Raw genomic sequence first — 20,773 nt, 5'->3', positions numbered from 1 at the left:
AAATATATTTTATTGATTTTTTACAGAGAGGAAGGGAGAGGGATAGAGAGTTAGAAACATCGATGAGAGAGAAACATCGATCAGCTGCCTCCTGCACACTCCCTACTGGGGATGTGCCCGCAACCAAGGTACATGCCCTTGACTGGAATCGAACCTGGGACCCTTGAGTCCGCAGGCCGACGCTCCATCCGCTGAGCCAAACTGGTTAGGGCCAGATTTTTCTTTATGTCCCTGAGGTCCTCCGGACCTAGAGCCAACTGGAGAATGATGGGCAAGTTGGGGTCCCTAAGTGGAACGGGAGGCCTCACCAGATCCATGGGATAGGCTAAAGTTGGATGGGGCGACCATGGTGGAGGGAGATCTTCAACTGCAGCCCGGGACATCATCTCAGCCTCTGTCAGTCACTCCCACAGCCTCCGTAGTCACTGATTCAGGCTGCAGGCCTGAGACCTCCAAAGCCCCTCCTCCAACTGAGTCTTTGTTCTCTCCCGTGGCTTCTTGATCTTTGTCTTCTCTTTGTTCCTATTTCAGTCTCTATTTCAGCTTTTTTGTCTCTGTTTCAATCGTTCCCTGTCTCTGCTTCTCTGTCAATTGTCTCATGTTCTTTCTTCATTTTACTCACTTTTTTCTCAATAACAAGCCCCAATATTGCTTGCATTACTGGAACCCAAAACAAAGCAAAACAAAAACCCAGAAGCTTGGCTTATTCACAAAAGCATATTGATCTAAAAGCCAGTGTAATCATTTAGATTCATACTTTTATACAATACCCAAAAATATATCTCACAAGATTAAAGAGTTAAACATACAAAAGCCAAATCACAGAAAAACTGGCAGGAAATTGAATTGACTATCAGATCTTTGGAGGAATCTGTAACTTTTAAAGCATTAAGCAAAAGAAGAAATCACAAAGGAAAAGATGAACAGATTTTACTACATAAAAATGTGAAGCTTCTGTACAAAAAATAAAAAGATGAAAAAGACAGATGAAGAAAAACGTTTGCAATAACATTCAAAGAATGACTAAATTATATAAAGTTCATATCATAAAAGGAAAAATTAAAGCTTGAATAAACAGCCATCTCCCATAAATAGAAATATAGCCATAAATCAACATAAGGAAAAATGCTTAGTTTAATATTCTTAAGTACATACACATTAAAATACTAAAAGAAACCATTTCCCGGTCATTATACTAGCAAAAATTAAAACAATGATAATACCCAGTGCTTGTGGTTAAGTAAATTTACACAATACTTTTGGAACGCTCTTTGGCAATAATTATCAAGAAACTTTAAACTATTTGTACCTTTGTCCCTTAATTCCATTCCAAGGGATTTGTCCTAAGGCAGCAGATTTTAAACTATGCTACTTGCAACCTCACAAGTTCTGCAGAATTGTCTGTGGGATTGCTAGGAAAGACACTATCGTATTAGTCAGGGTTTGTGGCTAAAAGCAAGAGAAATGAACCCTACCATAAGCAAAAAGTCAATGCACTGGAAAACAAAAAAACAAAACAAAAAACTCAGAGGCTCACAGAATCAGCCGTACAACCAGGTTCTGAAAACTGGCAGGAAACAAGAGAATTCCAGAGGGCTAAGCAGCTGGAACCACACCACAGGTCACAGAGCCAGAACAATCAGGTGCATATGGCACTGCTGCTGAGAGGAAAATGACACACGGTCACATACTCAGGATTCAAAAACCTAGGAGAGAATGCCTGATTGACTGAACCTAAATCATATGCCTCAGATTTCGCAAGGAAACAGAAGAGGGGAGGGTGACGAATCTGGGGGGTTTACTTCTTAATGGGAGATGGGAATTATCTCCCAAGTCTACACTTGGGAGCCTTAGGGAACTAATTGCAAGATGACATGGGCGCTAGACAGCTGGAATGCAGGAAAGATCTTCTATTGGGTGAAATATCTTCTACATAAAGCTCTAAGCTCCTGTCCTCACCTCCACCAAAGCACTCCACCTTCCTCAGCTTTTCCAAACAGGCTCCCAGGCAATATTTTATTTGAAGGAAATTTTCTGCAGCTCCAACACATCTGAGAAGCCCTTGTGACAGCAGCAGGAAGGCTGGTTTAATACACATTAGCAGTTCTTTTTTTTCCTTGCTGCCTCCAAATAAAGAGGTTGGGAGGACATTTGCTTGTGTAGTCTTCCTCACGGGAAGGGGTAGCCACGTAACACAATTTTGCCAGAGAGACCTAAGTGTATGTCTGCGAGGGATGATTCTGGGATGATAAACACAAAAAGGCAGACCTGACTGGTGTTATCTCTTCATCTTTTCTGCCTTGAATGCTGATGTTATGACTAGAGAGAGATTCAGCAGCCATTTTGAGAATGTGAACATGAGAAAAAGGCCACAGGAACCAAAGCTAGCAGTCACCCACTTCAGAATGACTTGTTATATGAGAAGCTTTCTGTTCCTTGCAGCTAAAAACATTACCAATTGATAAACCCCTAAGAGAAAAAATTTTTTAAAATATAAATGTGTATTGATATGTTGTTTATTACAGAATTCTCCAAATTGGTAAAAACAAACAAACAAATTAATTAAATACTTTCAATGTCTAACTATAGGAGATTACTTAAATAAATTATAGTCTATCCCCTGAATGAACTAATATGCCTATATTAAACTGGGTAAGTATGAAATCTTTATATGCTTATGACATAACAATAATTCAAACGCTAGAATACATAATTTTATCAATGTTATTATTACTATACATAACAGCCCAGTTACCTACAATAGCCACTATCCCTTTTTAAGAAACTGAATCACCCAAGTGTTAGGTCACTTCACAACCAACATTCCGCTTGCTAAGACCATATTCCACTTGCTGATATCATTATCTTTCCCCTCCAGACTTTCCCAGGATCTGGATCTGCCCAGAGAGCTCCCCACCGAGAAAGCCCGCCTAGAGTCCTTCAAAACCTCTGACTCCCGATCCCTGGGTGCTGGAGCCATTTTGGGACTCAGCCCATCTGGTCTCCAGATGTCCTAATAAATTTATAAATCCTTACCACTTTTGGTTTCATGCATTCCTCCTTCGGCGACCCTAACACTGAGGACCTACTTGAGCAGAGTAGCCCTAAACAACCACGTTCTATGACCCTCCTCTCCACACAGTTGATTGGCTCTGGGATGAACAACTGATCCAGAGTAGCCAACATCTTCTGATGTGCTTTGTTACAAAACTCTGCTCAAAGAGGATGAACCGGGCCATTAGGTTTTTCATTCTTTGGAATCGGAACTGGCAAATACCAAGAGACTCAGAAAAACCACATCAGGACATCAGGCGCTGAAGCTTAAAAGATACTTAGACCATGACGTCAAGGACAGGCATGAGAGGCTATGAACACGTGTGTTATCAGGAACCAGAAAAGATTTGTCTGAGAAAAGATACAGAGTAGAGTGTGAGGAAGTCAGCCAGGTAAATGGAGAGGAAAGAGGTAGACACGGCAAAGAAGCAAAAGCACAAAGAATAGCTGACTTAGATAAATGGCAGTGAGGATCAAGTAGTCCACTGAGTCTGGAAAACTACCTTAGATCCAGAACAATTGTCCAGCTCCAGACCAATAGGCCTAGACTGTGGCCCCTTTTGCGAGTTTCGGTGCGATTCTTTTCTCTACCCTTTTAGCTAGACCCTGTGGCCTATAGGAGTATGAATTCCTGGGAATTATAACAGCCTAACATAGGTCTAAACGCAATCATGAAAAATTCTCTTTACATATGGACAGGAACACAAGCAAATAAAAACAACTGTTTTTGTCAGGGAAGGGAGTTTGTGGGTGCCATATCTTTTCAGGAATTCATTATTATTGCTCTAATGTTGTTTTTACATTAAATACAATTATATTTTAAAACCACTATAGAACTGCTGGAGGAAAGCTTTAAGTGTGTGCATACTGTTTGACTCTATAATATTACTTTCAAGAATTTAAGATATTCTATACTAGAGATAATGCTGGAATATGTAAATTCTTTTTTTAATGTATTTTTGTTGATTTCAGAGAAGGAGAGGGAGAAAGAGAAACATCAATGATGACTGAGAATCATTGATCAGCTGCCTCCTGCATGCCCCACACTGGGGATCAAGCCCGCAACCCTGGCATATGCCCTTGACCGGAATCGAACCCAGACCCTTCAGTCTGCAGGCCGATGCTCTATCCACTGAACCAAACCAGCTAGGGCAGGAACATGTAAATTCTTAAATACTCATCACAACATTGTCATAGTAGGGGGAAAAAATGGCAGTCACTAAAAAGCCAAACAAGAGTATCAGTTAAATAAATGACAATATATCCACAATGGGATGCTGTATAACCATTAAAAATCGCATTGTGGAAGAATGCCATTAGGCACAGAAAATGTTCATGATTTACTGCTAAGAAGAAAAATAAAATCCAACCAACCAAACAAAAACAAAAAAACCCTGTAAAATAGTAACTATTTTTGGTGCCTTTTCTGGGTAGGGAACACAATATATGCCATTATAGGTCTAACAAATACTACCAGGGAAGGACAGGCACTAACGTGTTAACAGTGGTTGTCCTTGGATTGGGAGGCTGGGATGGTTAAAATACATTGTTGTGCTTTTCCTTTATGCTCTTCTGCTTTTTTTCATGTTTTTCTGTGTTGGCTACCTTATTTATGTAATTAAGAAGGTGAGGGGAGGATCCCCCCGCCCCTCCCTTTTTAAGAGAAACCTGCTGAGTGTCTGTGTGCCTAGGGAGCCATCCACGGCCACAATTCCCAACATCTCCCACAGCCCCCGAGCTTGGGGAAACCTAGAAGACTGACTAAATCAAAGACTTTCGCTCTCAGAGCCCAGTGCGCAGGTAACAGTAAGACCAGAGGACAGAAGCAGGGGTTGGGGAGACCTGAAGAAGCCCAGGACGGCGGGCAGCATGGGGCCAGCGGCAAGCCTCCGTTTGCAGAACAATCGCCCCCACCCCTGCCAGGCTGGCCGGAGACTCGTGACTCTGGAAGGGCCCTGAGCTGGGGCGAGCGCGGGGGCAGGGAGCCGTCACCCCGGCCACGGGCCCTGCTGACAAGGGTGCTAACAGGCTGTGCTCACAGAGGTATGAAGCTTTAAGCCTGTGAAAAGCCAAGCCAACTAGGCGGAAGCGGCTCTGCAAGCCACGGGCCCGGCCTGGGCCTGCTGAAAGCTGCCTGAGCGCTGGGAGCCATAAATGAAGTGGGGCTCCGGCCAGGCCGCCAGCAGCCAGAACCACTGGCCAGAGAGAAACGCCAGGGTCATGCCCAGGAGCCCAGGGCCTTCCTCACCCGCTTTAGTTCTCCCCTCCATTTCCATCCAGGGGGCTGTGGATCTTATTTTAAAAAGACAAAAACAAAGAAATGACAGGGACACAGAAAAATATGTAAATAGAAGTCAGAGGACTTAGAGTTGACTCGCAACGCACATGACCATGAGCAGGTCCTCTTTCTGCTTCATGCCTCGGTTTTCCCATCTGTGACTGGGGATAATTACAATATTTTCCCCAATAGGTAGCTATGAATCCTATTAAGGAAAACAAAAATGATATAAGAAAGGATATGTCAAAACTGCTTCATCAATTAGGAAGGACTAAGCTAACATCACTCCCGGTTCATCATATGCGTGCTTTTCTGTTCTCTAATTTTGAGTGTTATTTGTATTTAAGGGTAACTCACAACTTCCCACTTCCCACAGCTCACAATGGAAGACTCCACAGAGAAATGATCATTTAGACATAAGAAAGAAATCAGATCGAAAGCAAAGGAGAACACGTACCTGCCAATATATAAAGATCAATAAAATGTTCTGAGTTTCACAACAGAAAAGCTATAAAAGGAGTCATGATGAAATACGTTGTTTTCATTATTGGAAAAGAAGATTAGTACAGAGGAGAAGGTTAAGCAGGTTAAGTGTCTTCAGAGAAAATAGAATGTTCTCTAAATCCACATTGCCCAAGTATTGGCCGTTTCCATAACAACCTCATGTGTGTTTTGCTGTATCTCTAGGCCACATGTACTTTTGGTTAATGAATACTTTTTCTAAGAGCCTAAGAAAAATTATTTCCTACATAAAATATATTTCCCGTAATATACTGTACTTTATTTTTTAAAATATATTTTTATTGATTTCAGGGAGGGAGAGGAAGAGAGATAGAAAAGTCAATGATGAGGGAGAATGGATCGAGCCCACAACCCCGGGCATGTGCCCTGACTGGGAATCAAAATGTGACCTCCTGGTTCATAGGTCGATGCTCAACCATTGAGCCATGCTGGCTGGGCTATCTTCTATTTAAAAACACATAACCACTAAAGTTGAAAGTATTCCTCCTCTAACCACCTAAGATCATCTAAGAGGCCACCTAAGATGTACATGTGCCCAGTACCTGTGAGCTATGTGTACCATATTGGGGAAACAACACTCCTTGTTTAACGCACACCCTATAGAGCCCATCATGGCAGGTCCGCATTGACTACACTGGGGATCAAGCCCGCAACCCTGGCATATGCCCTTGACCGGAATCGAACCCAGACCCTTCAGTCTGCAGGCCGATGCTCTATCCACTGAACCAAACCAGCTAGGGCAGGAACATGTAAATTCTTAAATACTCATCACAACATTGTCATAGTAGGGGGAAAAAATGGCAGTCACTAAAAAGCCAAACAAGAGTATCAGTTAAATAAATGACAATATATCCACAATGGGATGCTGTAGAACCATTAAAAATCGCATTGTGGAAGAATGCCATTAGGCACAGAAAATGTTCATGATTTACTGCTAAGAAGAAAAATAAAATCCAACCAACCAAACAAAAACAAAAAAACCCTGTAAAATAGTAACTATTTTTGGTGCCTTTTCTGGGTAGGGAACACAATATATGCCATTATAGGTCTAACAAATACTACCAGGGAAGGACAGGCACTAACGTGTTAACAGTGGTTGTCCTTGGATTGGGAGGCTGGGATGGTTAAAATACATTGTTGTGCTTTTCCTTTATGCTCTTCTGCTTTTTTTCATGTTTTTCTGTGTTGGCTACCTTATTTATGTAATTAAGAAGGTGAGGGGAGGATCCCCCCGCCCCTCCCTTTTTAAGAGAAACCTGCTGAGTGTCTGTGTGCCTAGGGAGCCATCCACGGCCACAATTCCCAACATCTCCCACAGCCCCCGAGCTTGGGGAAACCTAGAAGACTGACTAAATCAAAGACTTTCGCTCTCAGAGCCCAGTGCGCAGGTAACAGTAAGACCAGAGGACAGAAGCAGGGGTTGGGGAGACCTGAAGAAGCCCAGGACGGCGGGCAGCATGGGGCCAGCGGCAAGCCTCCGTTTGCAGAACAATCGCCCCCACCCCTGCCAGGCTGGCCGGAGACTCGTGACTCTGGAAGGGCCCTGAGCTGGGGCGAGCGCGGGGGCAGGGAGCCGTCACCCCGGCCACGGGCCCTGCTGACAAGGGTGCTAACAGGCTGTGCTCACAGAGGTATGAAGCTTTAAGCCTGTGAAAAGCCAAGCCAACTAGGCGGAAGCGGCTCTGCAAGCCACGGGCCCGGCCTGGGCCTGCTGAAAGCTGCCTGAGCGCTGGGAGCCATAAATGAAGTGGGGCTCCGGCCAGGCCGCCAGCAGCCAGAACCACTGGCCAGAGAGAAACGCCAGGGTCATGCCCAGGAGCCCAGGGCCTTCCTCACCCGCTTTAGTTCTCCCCTCCATTTCCATCCAGGGGGCTGTGGATCTTATTTTAAAAAGACAAAAACAAAGAAATGACAGGGACACAGAAAAATATGTAAATAGAAGTCAGAGGACTTAGAGTTGACTCGCAACGCACATGGCCATGAGCAGGTCCTCTTTCTGCTTCATGCCTCGGTTTTCCCATCTGTGACTGGGGATAATTACAATATTTTCCCCAATAGGTACCTATGAATCCTATTAAGGAAAACAAAAATGATATAAGAAAGGATATGTCAAAACTGCTTCATCAATTAGGAAGGACTAAGCTAACATCACTCCCGGTTCATCATATGCGTGCTTTTCTGTTCTCTAATTTTGAGTGTTATTTGTATTTAAGGGTAACTCACAACTTCCCACTTCCCACAGCTCACAATGGAAGACTCCACAGAGAAATGATCATTTAGACATAAGAAAGAAATCAGATCGAAAGCAAAGGAGAACACGTACCTGCCAATATATAAAGATCAATAAAATGTTCTGAGTTTCACAACAGAAAAGCTATAAAAGGAGTCATGATGAAATACGTTGTTTTCATTATTGGAAAAGAAGATTAGTACAGAGGAGAAGGTTAAGCAGGTTAAGTGTCTTCAGAGAAAATAGAATGTTCTCTAAATCCACATTGCCCAAGTATTGGCCGTTTCCATAACAACCTCATGTGTGTTTTGCTGTATCTCTAGGCCACATGTACTTTTGGTTAATGAATACTTTTTCTAAGAGCCTAAGAAAAATTATTTCCTACATAAAATATATTTCCCGTAATATACTGTACTTTATTTTTTAAAATATATTTTTATTGATTTCAGGGAGGGAGAGGAAGAGAGATAGAAAAGTCAATGATGAGGGAGAATGGATCGAGCCCACAACCCCGGGCATGTGCCCTGACTGGGAATCAAAATGTGACCTCCTGGTTCATAGGTCGATGCTCAACCATTGAGCCATGCTGGCTGGGCTATCTTCTATTTAAAAACACATAACCACTAAAGTTGAAAGTATTCCTCCTCTAACCACCTAAGATCATCTAAGAGGCCACCTAAGATGTACATGTGCCCAGTACCTGTGAGCTATGTGTACCATATTGGGGAAACAACACTCCTTATTTAACGGACACCCTATAGAGCCCATCATGGCAGGTCCGCATTGACTGAGATCCTAGTTATCATTGGAGTCAACTTCCTGGACCACCTCCAAGGAGAGTGAGGCCCTACAAGACCTGCCCAAGATCACACATCAGGGAAGGAACAGGCTAAGGCCTCCCCACCTTGAATCCAGTACCCCAGGCTCCTCTTTGCCAGCTGCCTCTCCTTGGGTCTCTCGCCCCATCATCCTGGTTGACTCCTGTTAAAGATTTTGGACAGTCTCTAAAGAGTCATAAGAAATCATTTAAGCAAAAGAGTGATAGTAAGAGTTTGCTACAGTGACACCTGGAATGGAAGGACACAGAGTAGAGGCATGAAGGCCTATTAGGAGGCTCTTGCAGTAATACATTAATTTGCCCATGACTGATTCTACGAGGAGGGGAATTGATGCAATTTGGGTGACTCCCCAGAACCACCTCAGATTTTTCTCCCTGTCTCTTTCCCTAGAATATGAACTCCAGGATGGAAAGAGCTATGATTTAGGAGGTTGGTGTGGGACCATAGTATGGAGGTGGAGTCTTCTAGACCTCACTGTAACAAGTAGTTAGGTGGTAAATAAGCTTTGGACAAATTGCACAGGATAATGAGAAGTGGCCAGAGGAAAGAGCTACTGGCAGACTGCAGCTTCTGGTGGGGCAGTTTGTGCCATGCAGAGGAGGTTGCCCAGGGTCCCAGCTGAGGCTGAGCCAGCAGAAGAAGGGAGGCTATTTAAATGGGCTCCTAGAAGAGCTCCCTTTCACAATTTGTCCACTTGAAGGGCTACCTGCTTGTAATATACCTTAAGGTGCTATACATGGTAGCAGGGCCTCATTGTGGGCCCCAAGGAAAGTTACATCAAGGACTTCAAAGTGATCGCTTGAAACTCAGGTGATCCCTTTGGGCCAGGCAGGGATGTATTTCCTTCACCCAGAACTCCACCCCCGCAGGGCCCCTGCTGAGCCATGAATAGAGCTGCTTGGACTAGTGAAGACAATCTGCAGCGCTCATTCGGAGCAAAGCTCTAACACAGATCTGAGTTGGGAAGAGGGGTGCAGAGACCCCACAAAGTCTAGTAGTCATGCTTCCAACCCTCAAGGGAGAAATGGGAAATGCCGTTTTGTCTCCCATAGCCTCTGTCAGGTGCTGCTTGCTTGAGAGGCTGTGGGCTGAAGGAACAAGTCCTGGATTAAGAGCCAGAAGGCTATAGTTCTTGCTCTGGCTCTGTGTGATGTTAGGCAAATCACCTTGCTACTCTGGGCTTCAGTTTCTTCATCTACGCAATTATTTTCCTCATTTTTGTCCTGCTGCAAGAATTGGGAAATTTAGGTTCTGAGGTCAGACAGACTTGGTTTATAGTCAAGTTCTTCCCAAAGGAACTCAGAGTTCAGTGGAGGACACAGACACACAAACAAAGATATACAATAGAGACTGGCACGAAGGCAATAATCTTGCTTCTTGCTCAAGCCAGCACAGACAGTGAGTGGCAGAGTGAAGACTAGAATGTAGGGACTGGACTCTAACATAGAGACATATCAAACCAATAACTGCACAGATAATTAATGCAATGTTTAATCATAAAAGTGACAGATGCTGTGAAGGAAAAGTAGAGGAGGTTATGAGAATGCACAACAGATTATAACACAACCTATAAGCCGTGTGAAAGATTTTGGACTTTCTCCATTAAGCAAAAAGAGTGATAGTAAGAGTTTGCTGCAGTAAAAACTGGATTGGAAGACACAAGAGCAAAAGCATGAAGGCCTGTGAGGAGGTTCTTGTAGTAATACAGACAAGAGATGGCAAAGGCATGGGTCCGGGTAATGTAAGATTAGACCAATGGGGCAGAACTACCAGGACTCGGTGATGGGTTAGATGTGAAAGAGGGAAGGGAGAGGACAATGTTAAGGCTGACCTCTGCGCTACTGGAATAAGCAATAGGCTGAATGATGGTGCCATTTGCTGAGAGTGAGTATGAGAGGAAGAGTAGCTTTTGGAGGAAAAGATCTTTAGTTTGACTTTGGCCATTTTGGGTTTTCTAGTTGTGGGGGTGGTTGTTTTGGTCTGGGCAGACTAAAATTTGCTTGTGACTTTGAGAAAGTAGTTGGTTGGATACATGAGCCTCTCGGTCAAATTGAGGAGTGGGCTTTGGAGTCAACCCAATGTGGCAACGGAAGCCATAGTGGATAGGGAGTGGTAGCTTGCCAGGCCCTAAAGAGAGTAGATAGTAGATTGAGCACAGGCTTTGAATGACACCTACTGGTTTCTCTTCCCTCTTTACCACCAGCCATGTGACCCTGGGCAAATTTCTTCATCTCCCTGAGCATAATAAGACTCCTTATTTTTAAAATGGAAAATATTTTACTTACCTCTCCAAATTATCATGAGATTTATGCTATAGTACAATTTGAAGTTCAAAAGTCTCTCATCTACTATATATGAGCATATTTCAGACAAGCACCTGTTATTATATCTTACAAGCTTGGCGTGAAGTCTAATACCAATACAATTTATTTGAACCAAAGAATATATCCAAAGCACTTGTCATAGCAGAGAGATAGTATAGAATACATTTTTACACATAGATAACCCTGGGTTCAAGCCTGGGCTTAACACTTTCTAGCTGATTGACTTTGGGCAATTATTTAAAGCTCCCTTTTCTGAAAAATTGGGAGAATAATACAATCATCCTCATATGATTGTTATATGGATTAAATGAAATACTGATGCAAAGTATCTTGCACTTATCATGTGCTCAAAAAATGCTGGGTATTGCTATTGTCCAACATAAAGTGTCTGGCACACAGTGATTATTCATTACATTTTTTCCCCTACATCCTCCTCATCACTCCTCCACCCTCCACAGGTCCATCTGCGCTCATTTTGGGTGTTCAGACATTGGTCTGTTCACAGAAGAATCAGAGCTCTCTATTCCTCACAGCACCCCCAATTCAGCCCTCTCTACAGCAATCTCTTCTCCCCCTTCATTAACAAGCATGACAGATAATATAGGACATTGTCACATTGTTCTCAAGTACCAGCTCCCCTCCCTCACTGAGAATATAAGAGACAGAGGCTCTAGGCCATATGCTCACATCATCAGCTATGTTTCCATGACAACCAGTCCAGCATAACTAGATGTTTCAGCAGGGATGAGCTGTGACACCCAGCTCTCCACAGAATGTAGCTGACTAGCTATTGTTATATATTTATATATTTATATACTAAGGGCTAAAGTAGACTAGACATGACTCTTAGGGGTGGGCAAGTTTCTGTTTGCATAAGTAAGAGACTGGATTTAAGAATGCATTTGGCTATCCATTGCAGGAATAACTGCTTTAGCTGTCATGAGCTAAAAGAAATCTAAATCCAAACCAAAAAATGCCACTATAGAGGAAAGTCTATTTGTATATGAACAAAATAAAGATACAGATCTAATTCTTCCTAAAAGGGTCATAGGAAGGCCATAGAAGCCTTTATTTTACTAAATAGAGGAAGAGAAAGCATAGAGACCTGTTAGCAAACTGTTGCAAAATCCACAGAAGAGATGATGAAGTCTGAACTAAGTTAGTGATGATAGGAATTGGTGTGGGAGTTAAGGAGGTATATAAAAGGAATTGGAGATGTTAAATTGTCATTGACATTAAACACACAGATGGATTGGCTAGAGTGCTACTTAGATTTCTTATTTTTATATATGAATAAAAGTGTTTTGATGCCACCTGAGCTGAAGAACATCACAGGAGCAAATTTAAAGGAACTGATGATTAGCTCAATTATGTAACTATTGAGTTAGGGGACCATGGTATATCCAGGTAGCAGGGCAATGTAGAGGCTAGAAGCTCAGTAACAGAAAGGAGCTGGGAGTCATCAGCATGGGCGGGATTGGTGAAAACCAAAGGAATGGATGAGCTCACCCAGAGCAAAAGGGAAGTGTGCCAAGGACAAAACTCTGGGTGAGAGGCACTTAAGGAATGGGCCATGGCTGAGAATTCCGTGAAAAAGATGGATTTGGAGAAACCAGAGAGGTAGAAAAAGAACCAAGTGTGGGTGGTGTTACAGAAGCCAAGGGAAGAGGATTTCGAAAGGGTGTTAAATCCTACAGAGGATCTAGGAATATAAGGGATTGGTTTCAGCTTTAATGATTTTGATGAGAACAGTGAACAAATGCAGTCACAGCAAACTTTCTAGAAGTTTGACTGTGAAGGGGAGTGAAGAGATAATGTGACATCAGAGGTAGGTGAGGGGTGAAGGAGGGCTTCATAAATGTGGAATGAAGCTTGAGCATGTCTGTAGGCTAAAGGAAGGAGCCAGGGAGATGCTATCGTTAACCTGCCTTTCCCAGATATAGGCCAATTTGGGGGCAAACTCCGAGAAAGCTAGTCTCTCCTCCCCCAGGGCCATTCCAGAGGGCCCCTAGGGCTGACTCCTTCACAGGGGCCTCCAGGTGTCCCTCAGCTTCTGCTCCTTTGATGACATTCATCCACAAATCTTTACTGTTCTTGGAAGATACAAGGAAATCAATTATGATCTCGAATTACTACAAGCTTACAAGGAATTATGCAAAATACCAGCTGTCTCCCAGATCACCTTATTAGAGCCTTTGGGTGGTAATTTCATGGAAATGATTCTGAGGCAGAGTTGAGCTGCCTAGCAGGGAGCCTTTTATACTAGGCATCTGTCTTCTACTAGTTTATCTTCTCTGCCTCCTTTGGGGCCAGCCCAGTTGTCTTTAAGCCAAACTCTTTGGGGACTGCACTCTCAGACTCCCTGCTTCCTTCAGACTTAGAGTGACCTTTGCCCTGGCCAGCATCTCACTGTCCATTCCTTGGTGGCTCAATCTGGACTCTGAGCAAATAATAGGGATGCAGCTTGGTAAGGTTAGGACTATGTGACCTGAAAGAGATCCAGGAAAAACTGTCAAGACTACGCAGATCCCAACAGAACCTGGGACATGAAACGATTACCCTCATAGCCCCAGTGGGACACGTAGTGAGGTTTTGGCTTCCCTCGAGAATTCACCTGCCTAACCCCAGGAGTTTATTCTCAGAGTCATGTCATTGCTTCACTACCCTATTTCTCATCCCCATCATTGGCTAATTGGGCCAGTGTGGACATTAAGCCCAAGAGCTTTTTCCATAATCTTTTTTACTGCAGAATCCCAGTACTTCCACTGTATCTAGTACAAAGTAGGCACTTGGTAAATATTTCTTAAATTCCCTTTTTATCCTTGAATTCACCACAAGCTGTTTGCTTTACCAGAAAGGCTCTTTCTCCATGCTCATCATTTAGCTAATGCCTACTCATCCTTCCAAGCTCACCCAAAACATCAACTCCATGAAGCCTTTACTGATGCTCCACCTCTGGTCTGTTCTGCACCATTCAGAGCTTACCTCTGAGGTAGAACTTTGCACTCTGTATTGTGAATATTTTCTTGTTCACCTGCTATATCGGCCTCTCCATTGATAGATGGATAGATAGATAGATAGATAGATAGATAGATAGATATCCTAATGCATTTGAGATTCATTCCTTTTCCTTGCCAAATAATATATCATATTTTATTTATCAATTTCTCAGTTGATGGACATTTTGTTTGTTTCTACTTTTTGACTATTATAAATAATGTTGCTGTGAAAATTTGTGTACAAGTTTTTGAGTAGATGTACATTTCCATGCCTCTTAGAATTGCTGGGTCATATGGTGCCTCTATGTTTAACCTTTTGATGAGCAGTTAGACTGTTTTCCAAAGCCGCTTACCATGTTACATTTCCACCAGCAGTGTATGGGCATTCCAGTTTCTCCACATCCTTGGCAACACTAATTATTTGTCTTTTTTATTATAGTCATCCTAGCAGATATGAAGTGGCATCTTATTGTGGTTTTGATTTGCATTTCCCTAATGATTTGTGATGTTGAGCATTTTTCATGTGCTTATTGGTCGTTTGGAGAAATGTCTATTGAAGTCTTTTATCATTATATTAATTGGGTTGTCTTTTAATTATTGATCTGTAACTGTTCTTTTTTTTAAAAAATGTATTTTATTGATTTTTTTACAGAGAGGAAGGGAGAGGGATAGAGAGAGTCAGAAACATTGATGAGAGAGAAACATCGATCAGCTGCCTCCTGCAAACTCCCCACTGGGTATGTGCCCGCAACCGAGGTACATGCTCTTGACCGGAATCGAACCTGGGACCCTTGAGTCCGCAGGCCGACGTTCTATCCACTGAACCAAACCGGTTAGGTAACTGTTCTTTATATAACCTGAATAGGGTCTCTTATCAGATATATGATTTGCAAATATTTTCTCCCATTCTGTGGGTTGTCTTTCCACTCTCTTATTAATGTTCTTTGAAGCACAAAAGTTTTACATTTTGCTGAAGTCCAATTTATCTATTTTTTCTTTGGTTGTTTCTGCTATTGATGTTGCATCTAAGAAAAGTTTACCTAACCCAAGGTCATGAAGATTTATTCCTGTTTACTTCTAAAAGTTTTATAGTTTTAGCTCTTACATTTAGGTCTACGATCTATTTGGAGTTTAAAAAGTGTAATCTTAAATTCATATAAATTTTATCTCCTCCCCTCCCCCACTCCAGGCTTAGGTTGGAAACTTGATTGCTTAGAGTGGAAGTAGGGGGGTGAAATCTAGCACAAACACACCTCTCCTCCTTGCTAGGGGGGAGGCTTTTCCACCATCCACATTTTGTTTCAAAATGAGAGCGCTCAATTACTGTGACAATCTCCACTTACTTACTCTGTCCACTGAAAGCGGAGTAAATTGTTTGATTTGTAAATTTGGGAATAAGCTGGATATGTTTGATTCAGTGACTATTTTTCCTCTTCTTACTTTTCTTGGGAGAGAACCTGCCTGTAGGAAGCAGGAGTTCCCCTCTGCTCCTCGTTTTAAGTCTTACCTGGCCAGGACCCCCTGTCTGCAGGCTGCTGGGGTCTGGTACTACCTCCTCTGCATGATGAGTCTGCCTAATTCTGGAGTTCAGTTAGTTATTGGTTCTTGCTGTGACCTATATGCTCCAAGTTAGCCTTTACCGACAAAAAAAAAAAAAAAGGTTATATGTTGGCCACCATCCATCTATCTTATTCTTTGTATAATTTCTCAATTTGTTTAGAATCCAGGCAGCGAGAGAGATGCTTTGATTGGGTAACATCAGAGACTCTGATACTCTTATCCTTCTTTTAGCCTCTAACATATTGGAGTGGGCAAGAAAGAATGGGACAAGTGTCTTAAATTGACTGGCTCTGATTAGAATCCTTCTGTTGGTTATTGTTGCTTCTCTGGCTGTCAGTGAGTGGCCACTGATGACCTCTGTGAGGCAGATTTCCAAAAGTAGGCTCTCTCATGGAGAGCATGTGGGAGTTCTTTGGGAGGGAATTGCAGGAACCTCCCTCCCCACTACAGAGTTGTCTCACAATCAGTCAGAGTCCAGGCAGGAAACAGACTCCGCATTCAAAAGAGTAACTGAAGAGACTCTAATGTTGGAATGCTGACAGAGGAGTGGACAAGGTTAGGGGAACCAACTAGGATGGCTAAAGCGCCCAGGGATAGTCAGTGGCACTATTACTGGGCTGGAAGGAGTTTGGGGGGAAAAAATGGTAAACCATGGGAGAGGAGCCACTGGAAGGCTGTGGTCATAGAAAGATGAGGAAAGCTATTGTAAAACTATGGCCTAGCAGGGAGGGATTGAGGATGGTGGGTTGGAGGGTAATAAATGTCTTTCTTTCCTCCCATCCTCTGATCTCTTGTTGGTGTCCCCTATTGCCCAGACCCAGTTGGAAGCCTGGCGAGGGAGGGAGCCCGGTGATGAGGCCCCTAGGAGTAAACATCCCAGGGCACAGAGCAGGGCAGGGAAGGGTGGAGCTTGAAGTTGGAGGGGGAAGTGGATAAAGCCCTGCACATCTGCTGTGAGAGACAGGCCCTGGCTCCGCTCTTCCACACCCCTCAGCAACCACTATCAGCATGATATTCAGCAGTCCTGCTGCCAAGGTTGTTTATGACTAGTGCACATTCTGATTAAGCAGAATCCATGCTGTCCAGCTGTTAAATATTTATTTTGAATATCAATCCAGAGCACACTTTACAGCTTATTAATGTTGGAGTCTCCTGCCTGGCAGGTAGCCTTCTTGGAAAGAACAATGAACTAAGAAGGCTCAAACTTCCCTACTGTCGGTGATCCTCACTTGACCTTCGGGGAACTCATCAAAACTTTCAGTTCCAAGTAGTGGGTGTGTAGACTATTCCACTGCCCCCACTTCCTCTCTCTGGCCTGCCATCTATCTCCCTCCAATTTTTTTTTTTTTGCTTGCTCTGTTAGACACTAGAGATAGTTCAGTAATCTACTGCCTGAGCAGATGTCCAACTGGGGAATAGAATCTGCTGTCTTTGTCTTGCAGGCAACTCTAATTGCTACAAACCATTCTCTTGTAGTTCGCCCCTCCACACCTCGGCACCCTCTAGAAATTTCCCTTGTCTTCCCTACCCTATCTTTTAATATATTTTGGGATAAAAGTATAGTGGGGGAGAGGTGGGGGATGATGACAGCAGGACAAATCGTGCACCCTTGAACAATAAAGATTTAATTAAAAAAAAAATAATAATATATTTTGGAAAGGGAGTATAGTGGGGGAGGGGTGGGGGATGATGACAGCAGGACAAATCGTGCACCCCGTTTGTAAGCCCAGGTGAAGATGGAAGGATATGTTGTTTTCTTTAGAAGGTGAGGTATATAAGTGTTTGGTTTGTTTGCTTGTGTTTGTTTTCAGCCATAGGCTTTGGTGTGACTGCAGGGCAAGAGAAAAAAGAGCCACTAACATCCTATTAAAAAATAGTTCCTGCTCTTGGCGAAAATATTTTTAAATAGTATAAATAGAGATGTAATATTGAAAGCACAAAGTTCTCATTATCCCACTTCTCTGAAAAAAAAAAGAACAGTGTTAGTAGTTTGATGCATATTCTTATAGTCTTTTTTTGCAATGAATATTAAGTTGATTAACTTTAAAAAGAGGACCTTATAGTGTACATACTGTTCTGTGACTTCCTTTTTTCACTCAACAGAATATCCTAGACATCTGTCAAAGTATGAAGTTAAAAATATAGAAAGGGAGAAAACCAGAATGTAGTGTTGAATTAGAAATTGAGGTATTGGTAGAAACTGATAAATTTCAATATGTATGGATAGATGTAGAAATAAATATAAATGTTTATATGAGTACACACACATACACACAAATGGATACACAGAGATGTATTTGCTAGCTGCCCATTCTTCGGGTCTGGGAGCAAACACATTGGGTAGACCTAGCACTTAGGTCTTGGTTTCTAAAAACCATTCTCCACTAAAAAGAAGCAAAACTCCTTGGAGAAATGGTTGATTCCAGGGTGCAGTCAGGGAAAGTACAAGATGAACCTGGAACATCTCTTGGGGCCAGAAAGTAAGGAAATGTTAAAAAATCAATTGGGTCAAAAGGACATAGAAACAAGCTTGAGGGCACCCCCACTGGCCAAATCTAGAATAATTTGCACATCAAAAGAAATAATGATAATAAGGGATTTTAATTCACTACATAAATTAGGAAACCATGAGTGCATACTGATATAAATAAATGAATAAACTGAGAACTTGAAGAAGAACAGTATATTTCCATAGTTTCAAAACACAGCCCCGCAAAAATACTCAGTTACAAATGGAGACTTGTTGCTCAATGAATATAGTTTCAGTTTTGCAAGATGGAAAAGTTCTGGTGATCTGTTGCACAACAATATGCATATAGTTAACACTACAGTATACTTAACGATGGCTAAGATAGTATATTTTATGTGGTTTTTGCCACAATAAAAACAATACTTATTTGTTACAAAAGGAAAGAGTAATTTTTCAATGAAGAAGACTTGAAGACACCACCTTAATCAAGTGATCCAAGTGAACACCATTAGTAATGGGACAACTTGAAACCATGCACCACCTGTTACGATGCAATGAGAACACAACATCGTTCCTGTAATATCCCTGCTGAAGATTCAGAACCTGAATCTCATCATGAGGAAACATAAGGCAAACCTAAACTGATGAACATCCTACAAAATAATGGGCTGTAACCTTCAAATGTGTCAAGGTCGTGAATGTCAAGGAAAGACCAAAGAACTGTGTCAGCTTAAAGGAGACTAAAGAGATATGACAACTAAATGAAACATGTGATTCTGAATTGGCTCACTTTTCTGTAAAAAATTTAATTGGAATAACTAGTGAAACTTGATGGGGTCTGAAGATTAGATTGTGGTAATGTGTCAGTGTTGATTTCTTGATGTTGATAGTTGTGTTGTGGTTAAGTAGGAGAATGTCCCGGTTTTTTATTGTTGTTGTTTTTGAGAATGTCCCTGTTTTTAGGAAAGACACACTAAAGTGCTCAGAGATGAATCATCACGTCAGTCCTTATTCTCAAATAGTTTGAGGGGATAAAAGTTATTCCACACATGTTGAGTTCATCAGTTTCCACCAATACCTCTGTAGGTGTCATACTGGCAACCTTTCTGCAGATTTGAGATTGTGCTAAAGGAAGAAGATAGTGGGGCACTAAAATGCGAATTGGAATCTGTCTATGGGCAGAAATTGTTGTCTAGAGAGCTTCCCTGTAGCTTTCCCGTAGGCAGAGAGCTCCTTTTTCATGGGAGGATCGCATCACTTCCCAGAACATTTGGTACCACGCCAGTTCCTGAGCCTTTCTAGGGTGCTGAGGAAGAGAATTGATTTGTTTTTTGTCAGAGACTCCCCTGCAAGTACTGTCTGACTAGTTTGGTTTCTTCCTTAAGTAGAGCCTTAAACAAGAACTTGGGTGCAAGTAGTTTATCCAGGAGACGATCCCAAAAAGCAGGATTAAGGACGTAGAGAAAAGCAAATCAAGGGAAGAAGGAAAAGCCACGATAAGGGTGTGTTACTGAGGTTGTGACTGTAGGCAATAGGGCCTGGGGAGGTGTACGGCCTCTCAGAATTGTCTGCCTGAAGCGCTGGATGCTGGAGCACTCATCCACTCTCCCTCTGATCCCTCTTTGGTTGAGGACTGCCCCAGTAGCATAAATGTACTCTCCCCAAAACACACTTTTACTTGTACGTGAATCAAGTAGTTTTCACAATACCAGAGAAGCTCCAAGGCAAAAAGGGAAAAGATGCGAGTCACATGCTTGAGCCAAAATGCGATCAGCATAGGCGGAGGCTGAGCTGGGCTGAAATAAGAGGTGAGTTGAGGACATGTGAGTGAGGCACCACAGGTACCTGCTGTAGCAGCTTTATCTTCCTCCACTTTCTTCTTTTAATTTTTCAATTACAGTTTACATTCGGTATTATTCTGTATTAGTTTAAGATGTACCGCAAAGTGGGTAGAAAATCATGTACTTTACAGAGTGGTACCCCCCTCCCCCCCACTCTTTCAAGTACCCACCTGGCCCATAGTATCCCTACACAGTTATCACAATGTTATTTCTCAAGACATTTTCCCCACCTGCTTTCTCTAGTTCAGATCATGTCATCAAATTTTGGAGTTTTTATTGGTCTCCTTGTTTGCGTGGGCTAATTCTAAGTAAAGAAGGAGAGAAAAAAGGACCTGAGTTTGCTCATTTGTAATCAAAAGTTCGATAATTGATGACTAATATAACATTTGTTTGTAATTTATTCAATACTTGCACTGCTGTAAGTGATTCCCAAGTGCTGTCCCCAGCCCTTCTGGTTATCTCATTTCCCAGGATTTCTTTGGCATTGTTGGTTAGCGAAGTGGGATTTGCTCATCCTCAGCAAATCACAGGTTGGACTCCTTCCATCCAAGAAGGAATGTAATTTAGGCTCCACAATTTTCACAGAAGCATGTCAGCTTTGGTCCTGTTAGTCTTATATTTAAACTCTATGGATATCCCTTTAATCATCAGATGGA

The 20,773-nt window shown here is 42.4% G+C and overlaps 1 long non-coding RNA gene across 1 annotated transcript in view; it reads left to right on the top strand.

The window, feature by feature from the left end:
- Window positions 1–13,289, top strand: part of LOC102260102 — a 16,891-nt gene extending 3,602 nt beyond the window's left edge. The window contains exons 2-3 of the long non-coding RNA XR_001360547.1: window positions 4,560–4,561; window positions 13,277–13,289. This is a non-coding gene — a long non-coding RNA (uncharacterized LOC102260102). The remainder of the gene's footprint in view (window positions 1–4,559; window positions 4,562–13,276) is intronic.
- The last annotated feature ends 7,484 nt before the right edge of the window (window positions 13,290–20,773 follow it).

This window comes from Myotis brandtii, unplaced genomic scaffold (assembly GCF_000412655.1).
Source record: "Myotis brandtii unplaced genomic scaffold, ASM41265v1 scaffold934, whole genome shotgun sequence".
Classification (NCBI taxonomy): Eukaryota; Metazoa; Chordata; class Mammalia; order Chiroptera; family Vespertilionidae; genus Myotis; species Myotis brandtii.
The sequence above is the reverse complement of the archived record's forward strand: the minus strand, read 5'-3'. Positions and strand labels throughout refer to the sequence as shown.